This window comes from Lissotriton helveticus, chromosome 6 (genome assembly GCF_964261635.1).
Source record: "Lissotriton helveticus chromosome 6, aLisHel1.1, whole genome shotgun sequence".
NCBI lineage: Eukaryota > Metazoa > Chordata > Amphibia > Caudata > Salamandridae > Lissotriton > Lissotriton helveticus.
Window position 1 is genome coordinate 438,727,598 of NC_136067.1, and position 17,925 is coordinate 438,745,522.

The window sequence follows — 17,925 nt, forward strand, 5'->3', positions numbered from 1 at the left end:
AATATTGCTGGTCTTTCTTCTAAAACAGCCTCATCTGAATGGTCTGCATTCCCCAAAGGCCGGGTACACTACACGGAGAGAATGCTACGCATATGGACAGACCATGCCTTGACGGACACAGGGGCGCTGTATTTTAATGGACAAATAAAGACATTTGAGGCACTCGTGAACGACTTCGAACTCCCCAGGGGACAGTTCCTATTGCATAGACAGCTCCTAGAAGACTGCCGCAAGCAGTGGCACACGATTGACACAGAACCCCCCACACATCCGGTAATACATGCGATTCTGCAGATGGGCCCGGGGCAACACTTAGTCACCTGGATATATAAAGCCTTAAACAACCCAAACTTGCAACCCTCAGAGAAAAATGGGAAACCGACTTTCGCAGGCCACTGCATGATAGGGAATGCACTATGGCACTTGACTATACCAAGAAAGTATTCCGCAACTACCGATTCAAAAACATACAATTGCACATTCTGCATAGGTCTTACCTCACTCCCGAAAAACGAAGGAAGTATTTCCCAGACAGCTCCTTTGCCTGCCCTAGATGCCTGAAGTCCAATGCCTCATTTCTACACATGTTATGGGATTGTCCATCACTTCACAGTTACTGGCACAAGATCCACACCGCCCTTAGAACGGTCATGCTTCTTCGGGACTTATACACATGGGAGGTTAGCACCCTGGGTATCCATAAGCGACACAAACACATGATTTGCCTCCCTGGTGCTTCTCCTAGCCAAACGGTGCATCACTATGCACTGGAAGGCACCAGAGGGCCCTCCCGTGGCGGCATGGGTTGGCGCGGTCAAAAAGTGGGGTACGGCGGAAGAAGGAATACTTCGAGCAGAGGAAGTCCAGGGAATCAGCAAACATCCAATCTCCATGCCCTGGGCCATGTCATTTTACTCCTTTGTGCAAGAAACTATAACAGTGGTACCCACGAGGCACAGGGTCAGACTGATTTGCATATGGTCATGTCTGAACTGGGGTGGCAGAGTGGGCTGAAGAACGGTGATGGATTAAACCCAGATCTTTTGACTGGGTGTGAGTGTTTGATTGGTTCAGATGCTCCGTCCATCACCACCCCCTTTTGTACCGCTTTGGCCGCCATAAGTGTGGCAGGGTATGCTCAGACGTGAGTCCCTTGCTCACTTTGCCACTGGATTCAAGCAAGCCGGGCTGAAGACGGCTGTAATGCCAGAAACCGGTCCTCGGAAGCTTGGTTCCGATCCAGGGAGGGCATGGCTTGGCAGTTCGGGCTGGACTGTTCCCATGAGGCACAGGGTCAGACTGATTTGCATATGGCCATGTCTGAACTGGGGTGGCAGAGTGGGCTGAAGAACAGTGATGGATTAAACCCAGATCTTTTGACTGGGTGTGAGTGTTTGATTGGTTCAGATGCTCCGTCCATCACCACCCCCTTTTGTACCGCTTTGGCCGCCATAAGTGTGGCAGGGTATGCTCAGATGTGAGTCCCTTGCTCACTTTGCCACTGGATTCAAGCAAGCCGGGCTGAAGACGGCTGTAATGCCAGAAACCGGTCCTCGGAAGCTTGTTTCCGGTCCAGGGGGGGCATGGCTTGGCAGTTCGGGCTGGACTGTTACCATGAGGCACAGGGTCAGACTGATTTGCATATGGCCATGTCTGAACTGGGGTGGAAGAGTGGGCTGAAGAACGGTGATGGATTAAACCCAGATCTTTTGACTGGGTGTGAGTGTTTGATTGGTTCAGATGCTCCGTCCATCACCACCCCCTTTTGTACCAGAAACTATAACAGTGGCAGGACCACGGATGATTCGTTCCCCAGAGCTCCGGTGGCTCATGTGACTACCCAGGGGACATACAAAGGGCCCATACAACCGACAGGTTGCAACTGCTGGCCACTACCGACTCATCACCACGCCCTCACATAGGCAGCGATCAGTGATCCCATCTACACCCCTCCCCCGCATCTGCGTAACTCCAACACGATACCCCTCAATGATACAGCTCTCAGGTGAACTACTACAAGCAATCATTGCATGTGACACAGTGCACCCCACTTCTATATATCCCAAGTTTGTTCAAGGTTAGAATACGGCTGATACCCCATAACACCTATGATAACGTGCAAGGAGGGGAAAGACACACCTCACATCCCCAGCAGGGCACAGCGACCACCCTGCATGCATACTAGCTATAACTAGGCACAGGACTCTTGGGACTGTCACCAACCGAAAGACTGAGTTGGGGCTTTAATACCCTAGAACTTTACACTCTTATGTCAATGCAGGGTACGATTGTGAGATGTCGCTTGTAAGCCAATATCAACGGCAACAATGTGTTGTATGTACTCGTATATAAATGCCAATAAAAATGTTTTACAAAAAAAAAATCTGCATGGTCTGCATTTATCGATAACCATGATATTTGGGCATTTCAGGAAACCTGTGCAATGGAACAAATTTATCACCCAGGATTCCTAATTTTTTATAAACGGGCCTTGGGGGGACAGAGGGGTAGACCCATAGGGGGACTCATCTTCTGCATCAGACAGCAAGCAGGCTGCACAGTGGAGGAAGTGCCGAGTGACAGTAGGGATATTATAATCATCAGACTCCGGATGGGAAATGTTCCGGATATACTGGTCATCAATGTCTATGCAAGAGGGACCCCAGGGAGTAGAGGTTCTAGTACAGTTATGGTCCTAGATAGTTTTTTTAGACCAGCACAGGGGGCGTGGCAATTCGTTAATCGTAGAGGATTTCAACTGCACTTTTGAGCCCCTTGATTACGAAGATGGCAACCTCAGTATTGAGGAGGACGCACAATGGGACATTCTGTCCCTTGAACACCCACCTATTAAAAGTTGGACTGAGTTTGCATTACAGCTGAAAGGGCTATGCCTGGAACGAGGAGTAAGGGCAGTGAATGGGAGGTCTAAGTCAGACAGGCGAGGCTCTCACACCTTCAACACTGGGTTGAAAAGCAGCCGCATTGATTATATCCTTCTTTATATGGAGTTCTGATCCTCCCTACAAGATATGGTAGTACAGGATCAGACCGAAAGTGACCACAACCCTCTAGTACTATCATTGCAGGTTCCAGGTTTTTGCCATTTACAATTGTCAGGAAACGGTGAAGGCAACTGTAGAAGTAAAGCTTACCAATGACTCCAGGAGAGTCAAATGGGCTAAGGTCATTGTCAATGAAGGGCACCTAGGACAGATGAAGGTGCTGGTTGAGCATTCCATAGCTACCCTCCTCAACTGTGATACAGGTCCATAATGAGCTGTTCACTAAACTCAAAAAATGTTTTACTAAAAAGATACAAAAACCAAGGAAAGAACCCTGGTCAAAGGCAGCCTTGTGGTACAATAAATCCTGCAGAGAGTCCTATAGGACACAATCAAGAGCCAATAGATTACAGAACATGTACAACATAAAAACGGCAATGACAGGGTATAAGCTAACATTGACACGAGCTAAAAGGGGTTGGGATGAAAATCATTGGCAAGAATTGCTTAGAGCCAGTAAGGAAAAACATATGGATAACGTTTCTCATCTTGTCAAATGGTGTAGTGGCGCACCAAACCAAGCCCCTGTCAACCATGTCGCACCTGAGCAGTGGACTTTACATTTTGAGACCAAGTTCGCTGCCAGTGATGATAGCATTGATCAATTCAATATGCCCAACCCTACCGCCATCCTGCAATTTTCTAGGGTAGAGGTCCAAAATGCCCTCAAATTTATTCCAAAAGGTAGGGCTCCTGATCTAGATTGTATACCAGCGGACCTGTTTATGCACAATGGGGATAATTGGGTGACCTATATTCAGCTGCTTGCTAATGCCATAGCTAGTGGCGCTCCCATCCCAGAAACGTGTTCTGGAGCAGAGATCTTCCCAATTTCTAAAAAGGGAGATCGATCTAAACCTGGCAACTACAGGCCAATACGTCTCATTGACTGTATTCAAAAAGTCATTGCCAGGCTGTTATTATGTAGAATCCAGAAGTGGATGGATGAAAAAAACATTATGTCAGCATTACAGGCAGGGATTCAGCCGCACACTGGCACTACCGACCAGGTTTTTAGGTCTATGACCATTTACTGGCGGGTGGTCATTATAGGAGGGGCACACTATATACAGCCTTTATTGATCTTAAATCAGCTTTTGATTTGGTGCCTCACACAAAAAAGTGGAGAGCTTTTATGGATATGCAGATGCCATCTGAAATATTGGCTATCTTAATTACCCTACATGATTCCAATTTTTCTCATGTTCGCTGGGGAATACATGGGGACATTACGGATAAGTTCCCCATCTTCAAGGGGGTTCATAAGGGGTGTGTCCTCGGACCTACCCTGTTCTCCCTATTCATTAACAGGGTCATGCAGTATTACTCTAACTACCCCACCGATGCCCCGATCCAGGCAGGCATGAAGATACCCCTGCTAATGTTTGCGTACGACACTCTGATGATCTCTAAAGACCCAGAAGGGGCTGCAGTCAGCCGTTACTAGGTTCAAGGTGTTCTGCCACGATCATGACCTTGTGGTAAATGTGGAGAAGACCAAGTTTATGGTTCTCCACAATCGTAAAGTCATCAAAGGGAGTGTCTTTATGAACAAAATCCAACTAGAGCAGACTGACATTTTTACATACCTGGGAATCACATTAGGAAGACAACTAAATTGGAAACCCCAGATCGATATGCTGGCTCTTAAACATGCCCAACTGACAGGAGTACTCATGAAGGAACAGAGACTCTCTCATACTAAGCCAGTGGCTCCCGTTATAAAGATTTATAAAACTAAAATCAGTACCTCAGTATTATATGGGGCGAAGCTGTGGGGCTTTGAGGATCTAGCACCCCTTAAAATAAATTTGTGAGAGCCTTATTAAGTCTCCCACAATCAACACCATTGATGCCTCTTTATTTAGATTTGGGCTACAACAAAATTGAAGATATAGCTCACTTCAGACCTGTGGCATATTGGAGAAGGCTCTGGGTTACCCCTGAATTGTCCTTGTATACACAAGCACTTATTGAAACCAGGGGGGCTGACAGCTCATGCAAGATTTCCTGGCTTAGAAGGTTAAATGATAGCCTGAGTGATATGGGGATGAGTAGCTTATGGGAGAATCCCGCAGGAAACCCTTTTTCTTCAAAGAAAGAATTTAAGGTTGCTCAATGATATATTTTGCTGAAGCGATTCTCATCGCTAACACAGCCTACCCTGACAAGGGAATTTCTGGAGCATAACCAAGAGAACAAGTATGAATGTTACTGGCATTTTATTACTGTATCTAACGATAGGAAACTGTACAACCAGTTCAGAGTGGGTTCCCTTCCAATCAAATCCTTCACATGTAAATGGCACCCTATGAACAAAGACAAATGCACTGCATGTCCATCACAGATGGAAACAATAGCACATGTCTAGTTTGTTTGCCCTGCTTACAAGCCTCTCAGGAACAGATTGCTTAAACCAATCCGTTCAGTTCTTGAGACAAGGTCATGGGTAGAGGCGCTAAGGATCCTAAAGTCAGATACATGTGAGCCCATAGCGAATGCCGTTGCCAAATTTTTGGGATGGATGTGGGTTATTCGAGCAAAAATGATGAGGGCACCACAGCTGTGACAACTATTATTAATAGCTCTAGCACTCGCGCGTTTACAATCACTTAATCCCTCTTGTTTATGTATATGAATTTCCCCCAACTTTTAGAGCTAGTGTTGCTGTTCTCCAAATCATGAAAGCCCCCTTATGTGGTACAATAGTGGTTTATGTAAACTGATATTTATCTTGTTTTAATTATTTATTAAATGATAAATGTTTTATTCTTGAAATCTATTTTGCTGCAAGTTTTACTATATGGTTGCATCAAATGGTTTCATATAGATTTGTTAGACTTTTTATTATCGATGTATGATTTCTTTAATGATTATGACAATCGAAATAAAGACCAATTGATTGACTGACTGAATACTGTGTTCTATACCTATTTTCCAAATCACCCCAAACTGTGTGTGGGTAATTGTTTGAAGACTTATGAACAAAAGACCAGTCATCGCAGAATGTCCCCCGAAACTCAACTCCTTATTTCTTTCAGAAACCCCCATAAACCTGTTTCATCTCCTACTATTGCAAGATGGGCTAAATAGTTAATGTGTTTAGCGGGTATTGGCACCTCAAATGACAATAATTTTTTACTTTTGTATTGCAAATCTGTCAATTCATTTTTGGTTTTAAACATGCTTTAAAAATGCATATGACGATCTTGCCCTAGAATGTAGAATGTCCTAGTATTAATGAAGGAAAATCTTAATTTTATTAAAGATGCGTAGGAGAGTATTAGCCTACCACTCATTGTAACTTTTTTTAGTTTTTCCCTCCTCTTTAGTCTCTACTTCAACGACAACTTCCTCTGCATAGGATGGTTACTGATTACTACAAAAGTTGCAAGGTCTATGCATCTACTTTCTCTTGTCCAATGTGTCAACTCCTTCTACCTCAAGTTCTACAGACATTACCCAGGAACTGTTTACATTTTTGTTAGCAATTTTTAGTGTTTCTTCTGATACTTCTACTTCTGATGTCTAATACATATTAGAGACTTCTTGTACAACAAGAGATGACTGTTTGCAGTTAGAATAGGTGTTATCGGGAAATTCTTTACATGTGATTGTTTCAATGAAGTTCGTTATTGTTCTGTCATTGGCTTGTTGTCTCTAAGCCTCATGGGAAAGGTAGGTTTTGTTATGTTTCTTGAATGCTGCTATTACAAATAAGCAAGATTAGAGAAGCATAATATGAGCATCCAGTCTTGCCATAAAATGAATGCTTTCCTTCATTAACACTAGGAAAATCTACACTAGAGTGTCATCAGCACACACCAGGAAGGAAAGTGGCACACCTTCTATTTTTGGCAGGCATGCCATCTTGCAACATAATTATTTGGGAATGTCAAGTAAAGGTTGAAATGTAATGGGACTAAGACACAACCCTTAGGTCTCTAGTCAAGTAGACCTTTTTTGTGAGAGAGACATTGTCACTTAATTTAATGCTGAGCCAGGTGTCTGTGTATAGGTCTTGAAGAGCTCTTAACTGTGCGTTATCATTCCTCAAGTCATTCAGTTGAGCCCGAGTTTGCTTTATCAATAGCATATGACACAGTTCTAAAGTCTATGAAGCACGCATAAAGATCTGTTGAAGAAAAGACTATGTGTTTGCTGACTAACATTGAACACGTCTTTACATTATTAATAGTTCCGTGATTATCTCTGAATCCTGTTCGGTGAAAAGGAATTTCTGCCCCTGTTTGAAGTTCATTCAAAAGTAAACTTGGATATTTGTTAGCTTCTGTATCTAACAGTGTAATCATTCTGTATTTAGCTGGAAAGGTACAAAAAACTATTTTTGTGTAATAGTTAGAGCATCAAGTCTTGCCAAATTAATCCTGTCAAATAACAAGCATTATAAAAAGGATGAAACCATTGTGCCCAGTATACTATTTCTAGTTTATATATTAAGGCTGGAAGGCTATTTGGGCCAGGGCACCATCTGGCCTGGCTTTTCAAATGCTGGCAACAACAGATTCGATTTAGATGTTACAGTGTCCGGTACCACACTAGTTTCCCTTTGATTTGTTGATACGTTTCCCCCTCTTTGAAAATATAAATAAGAGACCAGTGATGCCGACTCAGTCACTGATCTGTTGTTTCCTAGGTTTTTGTTTAAGGTATCCATAATGTTAATGTAGGTCCAGTATTTTCTTGAGCCTTTCGCTTTGCACATAACAAGTAAAGCCAACCACTCTTTATATTTGTTTGTGTACATTTCATTTCCCAGAACCGTTTTTTTTTATGCGTGATTACAAATTCTAAAAGCATTTAAGATCTGTGGGCCTCATTTATGAGAAATGACGCATCGCTGCGTGAAAGCAGCGATGCGTCACTTCTCATTGCGCACTCCTTTCGACATGAATGATGCGTCATATTTACAGTATGACGCATCATGTTGCAAGGAGTTACAGATACGTCAGTATTTCTGACGTATCTGTAAGCGCAAAAGTCACGCATTGCTGGGGTGTGTCACAAAAGTGACGCAACTCCAGCAATGTGTCCTTTCACATGGGGAAACCCCCATGTGAAAGGGCTTGCGTCAGTCTTACGCCTGCTGTGAGGCAGGCGCAAGATTTTGACGCAACAGCGTCCTAAAAGTGACGCAGTGAAATCTCATAGATTTCACTGCGTCACTATTACGAGGCTTTTTGCGGGGGAACGCCCCCTCTGCATACATTTTACCTGACGCAGGTATAATGTAGCGCAGGGGTTTACAAAGTGACGCAACTGCTTAGATGCGTCACTTTGTAAATAGTGCGCAACAGGAGGCATGTTTTACGCCGCCGATGCGTCACAAAAAGTGACGCATCGGAAGCGCAAAACTGATGCAAGACCTCATAAATGAGGCCCTGTGTATTTGAATTGCCTAGTTTGACGTGATGTCAAAATCCATTTAGTTGTCTTTTGTGTATAAAAGGATTTCTGCGCCATCATTTATTCCATCTATGAGTTCCATTCCGGGAGACTTTGCCATCCTTAGCGATGTTCTGCTTGATTAAAGAAGCTGTCACCTCATTCCAGATTGTTTATGCCATATTGTCAGTGTGCCTGGAAAATATGCAGATATTTGATGGTCAAATGGTAGCTATAGGCATTTTTGCCATTGAGTCATAATTTGATAATTTGTCCAGACTGCCAAAGTGTCTCGCTGAGTGATAGGGCATCTTAACCTATTGAGTTTTTGCAACTCAAGATGTGTTACTTTATCAGTTTCACCGATATTAATCAGCAGCCTTTACTTTGTTTACTTTCTAAACATCCTAATATTTCAAAATGTAGAATTTGTCTAAAATAATGAGACTTGCAAAAGTATAATCTCATGTTTTTGCATGTTGCTAACTAACTTTGCTCATGTGTAACTGGCGTATTTATCAGATGAAAATCTCCTATTAAGGTTGTGTACTCATAAGCTTTACAGAGAGAGTTCAAACATGGTATTCCTTGAATTTAACATTCGTGGTGTGTTGGGACACACTTTGCAGAATGAGTTCTGGATTTCAATTAGTTCATTTCTCAAACTTCCATGTAATACATTCATTTAAAAATCACCTGATAGTAACTCTGCTGCAACATGAGATACCTTTATCTTGTCTAAAATTTCCAAACCTTTTGTTAAGTTCTTCTACTTATAATTTGTTGCTGGGTTGATGTAAATACTAGCTATTACAAAGGGACAGGACAATGCTCAACAGTTCCTAGGTTTGATTAATGTAATCTGGATAAAGGGCTTGGCATGGTTTTTCCAAACTTTTCTTCTGCTGGTGAACTGATAAAACCAACCTTAACAATGCCTCCTAATTTTATGAAATTTAAGGTAGATTGTGGGCCAAATTTTGTTTGGATTGTCAAAATTCCCTTTGTTGTTGTAATGTTCAATGAAAAGTAGAGGAAAGTGTGTTGCTTCTTGTTAGACCATACATCCTTAGTGTGGTCTTCCCCCCAAACATTTTGCCTTCTTCCCTCCTGTTTTCTGAATTTTATTTTTGTTGGCATTATGACTCCCACCATTTTGCCCTTACCTGAATGCTCTCTACCTTGCTTTTTGCCACATCCATGGACTGGTGAATAGAGGGCCATTCTTTGCTGCTGCAGCCTCATCGTTCCAAGCCCCTTCTCCTCCTGAAACGCGGACCGCGCTCTGCCCAGACCACCACACCCAGAGGGCAGCGCGGTCTCGCGAGAGGAGAGGAGGAGCTCCTTCTGCCATCGGGAGAATAAGAGTTGTCTGGGGTTTCCGCGGCGCGGGACGCCCATCCAGTTTGCCCTTACCTGAAGGCTCTTTGCCCTGCTTTTTGCCACATCCACAGACTGGTGAATAGAGGGGCCATTCTTTGCTGCTGCAGCCTCATCGTTCCAAACCTCTTCTCCTCCTGAAACGCGGACCGCGCTCTGCCTGGCCCACAACACCCAGAGGGCAGCGCGGTCATGCAAGAGGAGGAGCTCCCTCTGCCACCGGGAGAATAAGAGTTGTCTGGGGCTCCCGCAGCGCGGGACGCGTGCGGGCTCGTCCGGGCGAAGCTCGGGCCAAGCGTCACAGCCCGGAAGAGGCTGGGCTGGGCCTGGTCTCTGAGTCCTTCGATCTGAGGCTTCCTGGGACAAAACCAAATTGAAGGTACGATAAGCGGAGAACAGACTTAATTGAATAGAGACTTGTATATGGTATTGACTGACAAGGGTGGCCATTGCAGAAGATGGGAAAGAGAAAGCTAAATAAAGCAAACCCGGGCCTGATGACCCATAAGGCAAAACCAGATGTGTTGCTAATGAACTATTTGAAAGGGGCGGTGGGGGCTATAGAAAAACAAATCCTGAGTGTGGAAGATGCATTGACCAAGGACAAGGAGGCATTGTCATCAACGGAGGCAAGTAGGGCCCTTAGTCCTCCTCTGGTAAAATCTCCTGAGATAAATAAAATCTGTAACACACCCACCGAGCCATTAAATGGCTGTATTTTTACAGGAAGAGACGAGATTTCTTCAGATGATCAGGAGTCTACCACATTCCCTCCATCAAAGAGACCTTGTTTTATGGAAAAGAAAGCTTCCCCCATCAGTCTACCTCCTTTGATCCACAAAACCGCTGTATCTCCCAAAGGCATAGCCACTGCATTTAATTTAAATCAAGGAAAGGAATCCTCAGGGCTAACAAAGGCTAAGAAAAGGGTGAACCAAACAAAGAGCGTTAATAATGTTAAAGGTTCACATAATAATGTATCCTTTGAGATTAAGAGTTCCCTCATTGAATTAAATTCTACTATAAAAGCACTAATTGGACCACTAGAGATTAGATTAAACCAATTAGAAGCAGGGCAAGCTCTAATAATGAGCAGATTAAATGTAATTGCATCAAGATCACCTTTATTAGGTGGGGATGAGGGTGGAGATAAAATCTGTGGGCAGATTCCATGTAGTCTTAATCAGGGAGAAAGTAACAACGCCAGCATTACGAAGGAAAATTCATCCAACACAAAAGGTGTATCTTCAGGTGGCCTGGGGTTAATTAGGAAAGATACTAAAGGTGGAGCAGGATGTAGTGTTAAAGAGAATGGGGGGTTGTTATCCACTGTTAAACCTCATTCATCTCATACGCTTATAGGATCATCCACTCAGGAGGCTCCTTTAGAGCCTATTATTCTAAACCTCCCTCCAGCTACGGCCCTTTACATCATTGTCTTAGCAAAAGTTCCTCCGTTGAAAGAGTCTGATAAAGAAACTTGGGCTGCATTACGGAATAAGATCATACACCATCTGGGCTCTAAGACAGGATTAGCGAAAGAGATGTTTAGTACATTTTAGATGGTGAGACATGTTTCATGGATTGGTAATGACAGAAAAACCTTAGGGGGGTATTGTGTGGTTCTGACCCTGAGTTCCCCAACGCTGGTTCGCAAAATTCTATTTCGCTCTAGAACCGTAGAGGTGAGAAAGGTTAATATAAACATTCTCCCATTGGGCTATTTTTACCGCCCATGTCTGCCAGGAAAGCAACATCCATTCCATGGCATTACTTACCCCACTAATAACTTAAGGTATAACCTAGGGGTAAGTAATAGGTTTGAACCCTTACAATATCTGGAGGACGTGGATTGACATTATAGTCCTTGTTATTCTTAAGGGGAAACCTGTGAGGATAAGGAAGACGGGAAACTCTGGGAGGGAGTTTAATAATGATCAACGTCCACGTATTGGGGGGCAGCAAAAATTAGATAGCCACCCAGAACCATATAGTAAGACTGATCCATTCCTTACAGCAACCGTGGCAACTACCCTGCCTAAATTGACAAATAGTGGAATTAGGGAATCTGTTGACCCATTATCTATAGTTGAAGATTGTGGGGAAAATCTGGCACAGGCAATAGTACCCATTGCTCTGTTAGACAAAGTGTGTGAGATAGACTGTCATTCATCCCTAGTGCTAAGAGTGGTTAGAATTTCTTTCCCAGCTCTCTGTTGTTGCCTAGCCCTGCCCCGTGGATAGCCAGCCAGCCGACCAGAGCCAGACCAGAGTTACGAGACAGAGCCGCCGAGTGAAGATGACGCGCACAGTGAAGTGCGCAGCTCAGGCAGTCGACCACGGAGGAGAGGAGAGCGAGTCCCGCGAGTAAGTGCCGCGAAACGGCAGCAATAAGCGCAGGGGGATTAGACCCTATCCTCAGCCCCGTGCCCCACTAGAGTTCACTGGAGAGAGTAAAGGCCCCCGCCTACACCAGCCGGTACCACGAGACCCAACCGGGTGGCGCGGCGGCGCGGCGGGGGGTATACAGACGGACAGGAAGAGAAAGCGCCAGCAATTGGGGCTGTGTGCCGGGAATGGAGGTTCGGCCCCTAGGCGCGGCGGTGCCCCCGGTACAATAAGGTGAAGGAGGGGCAGTTCGGCCCAAAATCGCCAGTCTAGTCCAAAGTCCAACTGGGAGACGCCCCAATTAGGGGCAGGAGCCGGTGAAGGGAGGCAGCCCCTGAGAGGCAGCACTCTCTATAGAAAGAAGGAAAAAGTGAGTCCAAAGGAGAATCTCCTACAAGATCGGCAAGGCAGGCTGGCGGGCAGTTGGCACAACAGATGTAAGTGATTAAGTGAGTGCGTGAGTAAAGCTGTATTTCATCTGTAGTAATCCTCTACCACGCTAAGTACACATAAATCAGAATTCAAGAATTTACAGGGGAGATCTTCAGGAGGCAAGCCCAGAACTACGTTCCACAGCATTACACAAGTTAAAAGGACGATAGGCCCAAAACCTAAGCAAAAATTACGTAAGGAAGCTCCCGAAGATAGTCCTGAGAAGAGCGAGTTACTGGTCGGATCAAGGTCATGGGAAGAGAGCCAGGAAAGCCAGGTCTCCACCGAAGATAATAGTAAGGGGCGACGAAAGAAGAGGAAAGACAACAGAGTAACCAAACAAGCCCCGCAAGCCAAAAAGGGGTGTACCTCAGTATCTATCCCGAAAAAGAACGCAGTAGGCTCTAATTCCATAAAGGACTTCGTAGGGAAACATTATAAATTACTAGACTTACCTGTAATAAACTTGGAAACCGAGGAGGAGCCCTGGACCGAGAACGTAAAAAATGTAGCAACGGAGGAGGTGCATCAGACGGAGAAAAACATGAGGGTAGCCCCAGAAGAAGAAATTGAAGAAGTTTTAGAAGATCCCTCAATAAGAAACCTCTCCCTCCAGAGTCAAAATCTAATAATGACAGCACCCCGGTTCTCATCATCCCCAAAACTCTTTTCCCTACAAATTTCGGAGAATGCAGGACAATTGGGAAGTGAAAGTCATGAGACTAGCTTTGTCTGGGGGGCCTCATCCAATCAAGTTTTGCAACTTCGAAACGGGAAAAACCACTCAAACCCGCAGGATTTTGTAAGGACAGGGAGCCAAGCCATCCCTGAGAGAAATAGTCCCCAGGATTCAGACCTGTCAGCATCACCTACATCCTCTATAATGAACTTACTACTGATGTTACAGAAAACCCTTCAGGGAATTTTAGAAGTATCAATGTTGAATAATGGTGTATTAAATTCCCAAAAGGTATTTCTAAAAAAGATTGAAGAGGAGTTGGCAGGAATCAAAGGGCAAATGCCGCACATGTTAAGACCAGTTATCACCCACAAACTATAAAGCAAAGTACAGGGAGTGAGACGGCAGAGGCACCAGATAATGTGTATATATCTAAATGCCCTATGCTGATAAAAAGGAGATGCGAGTACGTAAGGGTCCGTACTAAAGGGAGGGTAAGCAAAAAGAAGGTCCCGCAAACAGTGACTAAGGGAAACAGGAAGTAAAAGAAAGTTGAGGGACAGTTAAATGTCTCTGCCCGGTCCTTTGTACCCACAGGACCCCCAGCAACAGAGGAAAAAAGAATTGCTCCGAGTACACAAAAGAAGACCCAGAGTAGTAAGGACCCAAATGAGAAGTTAACAAAAATTAAATTTGTAAACCAGAGAATAAATTCAGCCATAAAGGGTCAATCGCAGAACCTCCAGAGATATAGTAACCAAGATGCAACACCACAGCCACACGATCTAGCAGCGGGGCCCCAAGGGTGGGGAGAGGTCAGACAGTTAAAACCAGATCCCCCTAAGAAAGGAGTCAACAAATGCGTATATTTGGAACCGGCGCAAGCTGGCCAAAGGGTAAGAAATTGAGGAAAATGAACCCTTTAAATAGGGCACAAATCCTGTCTACCTTTTCTAAATGTATAAGTTTGAGTGGGATTGGCTCAAAAGATCTGAGACAGGTGGCCTTTATAGAAAGCACAAACGGCAGGGAAATAACAAAAGTTTTACTTTATTCGGTCCTGGTGAAAATGGCAATTCATCATCATTCGATCTTTATTTCGGCCATTGGCCATCAAAGATATACAATAAAACATATATAAATCACTATAAAATCAACATGCATAATCAATCAATGCATACTTATACAATATAAACCTTAGAATTGCGTGCTAATAAAATTACATTTAAAACTATAGACCTTAACATTAGGAGGGAGCCTGCGTCTTCAAAATACGGGTGCGAGTGTGCCAGACATTAGTAAGAAATTTTGCTATTACAAACACAGTTAGGCTTGAAGCATCGGTTTTTAAAATTCTGTACATTGGGAGGTACTCCCTACAACCCAGGTTTCTAATCAATGGTAGGAGCCAATATTTCCTCGCTGCCTTATACACTGGGCAAAACAGGACCACGTGTAGATCGCTTTCCTCCGCACCTGCGCAGGCCGGGCACTGCTTTGTGGAAGGGGGTGCTGACCAGGAGCTGGTAAAGGATCGTAGGGGCAGTGTGCCATATCTCCATTGGAAAAACAGCTTCCTGGCCAGCACGGGGGAAGTAACGTCTAAAAACCTCTCCAACCTGTACGAATCCTTGCTTTGCGCAAATACAGAGGTTAGTGACCCTTCACCCTGGCTGTCTAGGGCCATGGCTAGTTTTTGTTCATGATAAGCGATGGCCAAAGCTCTCTTTGAGATGTTTAATGAGGCATTAGCGGGGTTGGACCAAAGGTCAGGAAACCCCAGGATCATACAGGATTTCTGGATATATTTTATCCAGGGGATCAATAGCGCTTTAGGGTGGGTTAATAGCTCCATCAATTCCGCCCTATAGGCAAGAAGTTCTTCGCTACTCCATAGCCTTCGCCAGAAGGCTATGGGTTTCAAACCTAGTTCGTCAGCTATTGGTCGCAGACCCAGATCTAGCCTCAGGGGCGGAAGTGCAACTATCTGCCTGATGAAATTATTCTCAGTTAAGGACAAACTGCGGCAAGATGTATGTCCCCACAGTTCCGCACCATACATGGTAGCACCCCTGGCCTGTGCCTTATAGATCTGGATGAGCGGCCCCAGCGGACGGTATGTGGAGCCGTTCATCATCTGCGTGATACCCCCTGTGGTCTGTACCAATTTGAGGTTGGCCCTGCTCTGATGTGATCCCCAAGACATAGTTTCATTGAGAGTTACACCAAGATATTCAAAGGTGGAGACTCTCTCGAGCCGTGAGGCTCCCAATAATGGATTCGGCCGCAGTTTTTGCCTTGGGTTCAGGACCATAAACTTGGTTTTAGCCGCGTTAATTTCTAAGCCCCTGTCAGTGCAAAAGGACACGAATGAATCGAGGATCCTCTGTATCCCCATTGGGGTTTTGGACAGCAGCAGGGTGTCGTCTGCAAACATGATTGCAGGCACCCTGCTGCCGTTCAATTTGGGGGCGTCAGTATATTCAGTGGCATTTAGATGGGCGATTACCCCGTTGACAAAGAGACAGAACAGGGTTGGTGCCAGCACACAACCCTGCCTAACCCCTCGGTCAACGGGGAATCTATCCGTCAGTGCCCCGGACCTCCCGCACCTCACTCGAGCATAGTTGTTGTGGTGTAATCTCTGCAAGATTATCAGGATGTCCGGTGGAACGCCCATCTCAGCCAAAACGCTCCAAAGTTTCCCTCTGGGCACCAGGTCGAAGGCGGCCCGCAGATCCACAAAAATTGTGTAGAGGCTGCCGCCCTCGAATATCGCTGCCCTCCAGTAAATAATATTCAATCGAAAAACCTGGTCCACTGTGGAGACTCCCTTCCTAAATCCCGCCTGATACGGGCTAAGAACACCCAGCTCATCTGCCCAATCCTGAAGCCGGTTCAACAATACCCTACCAAACAGCTTCTGCGACACATCGATTAGACTGATTGGTCTGTAGTTGGCTGGAAGAAGAGGCGAGCCCTTTTTGAATATAGGGACCACCTCCGCCCCCAGCCAAGTACTGGGGATTTCCATGCCGCTGAGAACTCCATTGAACAGGGTAGTAAGGTAGGGGCCCCAGATGTTGGGCTCCTGCTTGAACAGGTCCCCGGGTAGGCCGTCCAATCCTGGCGCTTTTCCCGAGGTAAGTCCTGCAATTGCAACCTTGACCTCGTCCAATCTTATTGGATCCCCCTCATAATCAGGCCAACCAGCTCCGGAGTCGTTAGTAGGTTCTCCCGGCTCAGAGCTATAAAGGGATTGAAAGTGTGCCTGCCACACCTCTGGTGCAATATTTGGCTCAATTGCCGAAAGGAGATTCCCCGACCCCCCATTTACTATTCTCCAGAACATTCGATAATCCTTTGTTACTAAGGACTTAGTGAGCTCTTCCCATTGATTCTCCTCCCATTCGGTTTTAGCAATTGGCAATTATGAAAGCAGCCAGTGAGATATTCCAAGGGGGAGTAAGGTTGATCCCAATAAGGGAATTAAGGGGAGAATTAGAATCAGGAAGTAATTTCCTAAAGTGCCATGCAGGTCTGGGGAGGAGACAGGTGAGGCTACTAAGGGATAATGAGGAAGAGGGTAGCCGCCTGAATATAGTGATAAATAATACAGTAAAGGAGCACTCGTGGGGTATCTGGAGTCAAGGAAGCTATCTGGGAGATCCCTCGGAGAGATATTTGGATGGAATGGGTGAAGTTGGTGGCTTAAGTGAGATAGAATAGGAGTTGGGAGTGTCGCATAGCCTAAGTCTCTTATCATGGAATATAAATGGCTTAGGCAATGAGATAAAACAAGAGCATATAAAGAAACAAGTAAATAAAGTAGCAATTGCCTGCCTACAAGAGACTTGGGCATGTGGCGAAACCCCCAACTTCGAGGGCTACCACCAATTAAATCGACTGGCCAAGAGAAAAAGATTTGGCCGCCCTTTGGGGGGAATTATGACGCTCATCTCAACAAAAGTATTAAGAAAAGTAGTATAGCTAAAAGTGAAATGTAAATGGCTATTGGCAAGTAGATTAAATCTCCTGACCCTGGATAAGAAATATGAAATGATGACTGTCATAAATGTATACAAGCAGTGGGAAAATGTGTTGGAATATGTAACCAAGATGGGGAATTCTAAAGAGGATATAGACTCTTTATTAGAAAAGTATGCCTCAGATGTATTGTTAATTATGGGGGATTTTAACCATAAGCTGTACCCAAAAAAGGTGGACCTCTGGAATATAGAACTGTTGGATGCTTATGTAATTAACTATGCTAGCTTCCCAGTATGTGATCCCCGAAACAGGATTTGGAATTGGCTAATTATTTAGGGGTAAAGGGCCTTTTTTGCCTAAACTGCAGATTTAAAACAGACTGCCCGGCAAAGAAGACCTTTAAAAAAGGTTTACAAAATTGCCCAATTGACTATGTATTTATGTTAGCCTGGAACTTCCCTTTAGTGCAGGAATTTAAGCCACACCAAAGTGAAAGTAGCGACCATAATCCGCTACAATTGACGATATATGGGGGAAGGATGGAACCCAGAGAAAAGGTGATCCCACAAGAAGTTGATTACCCAA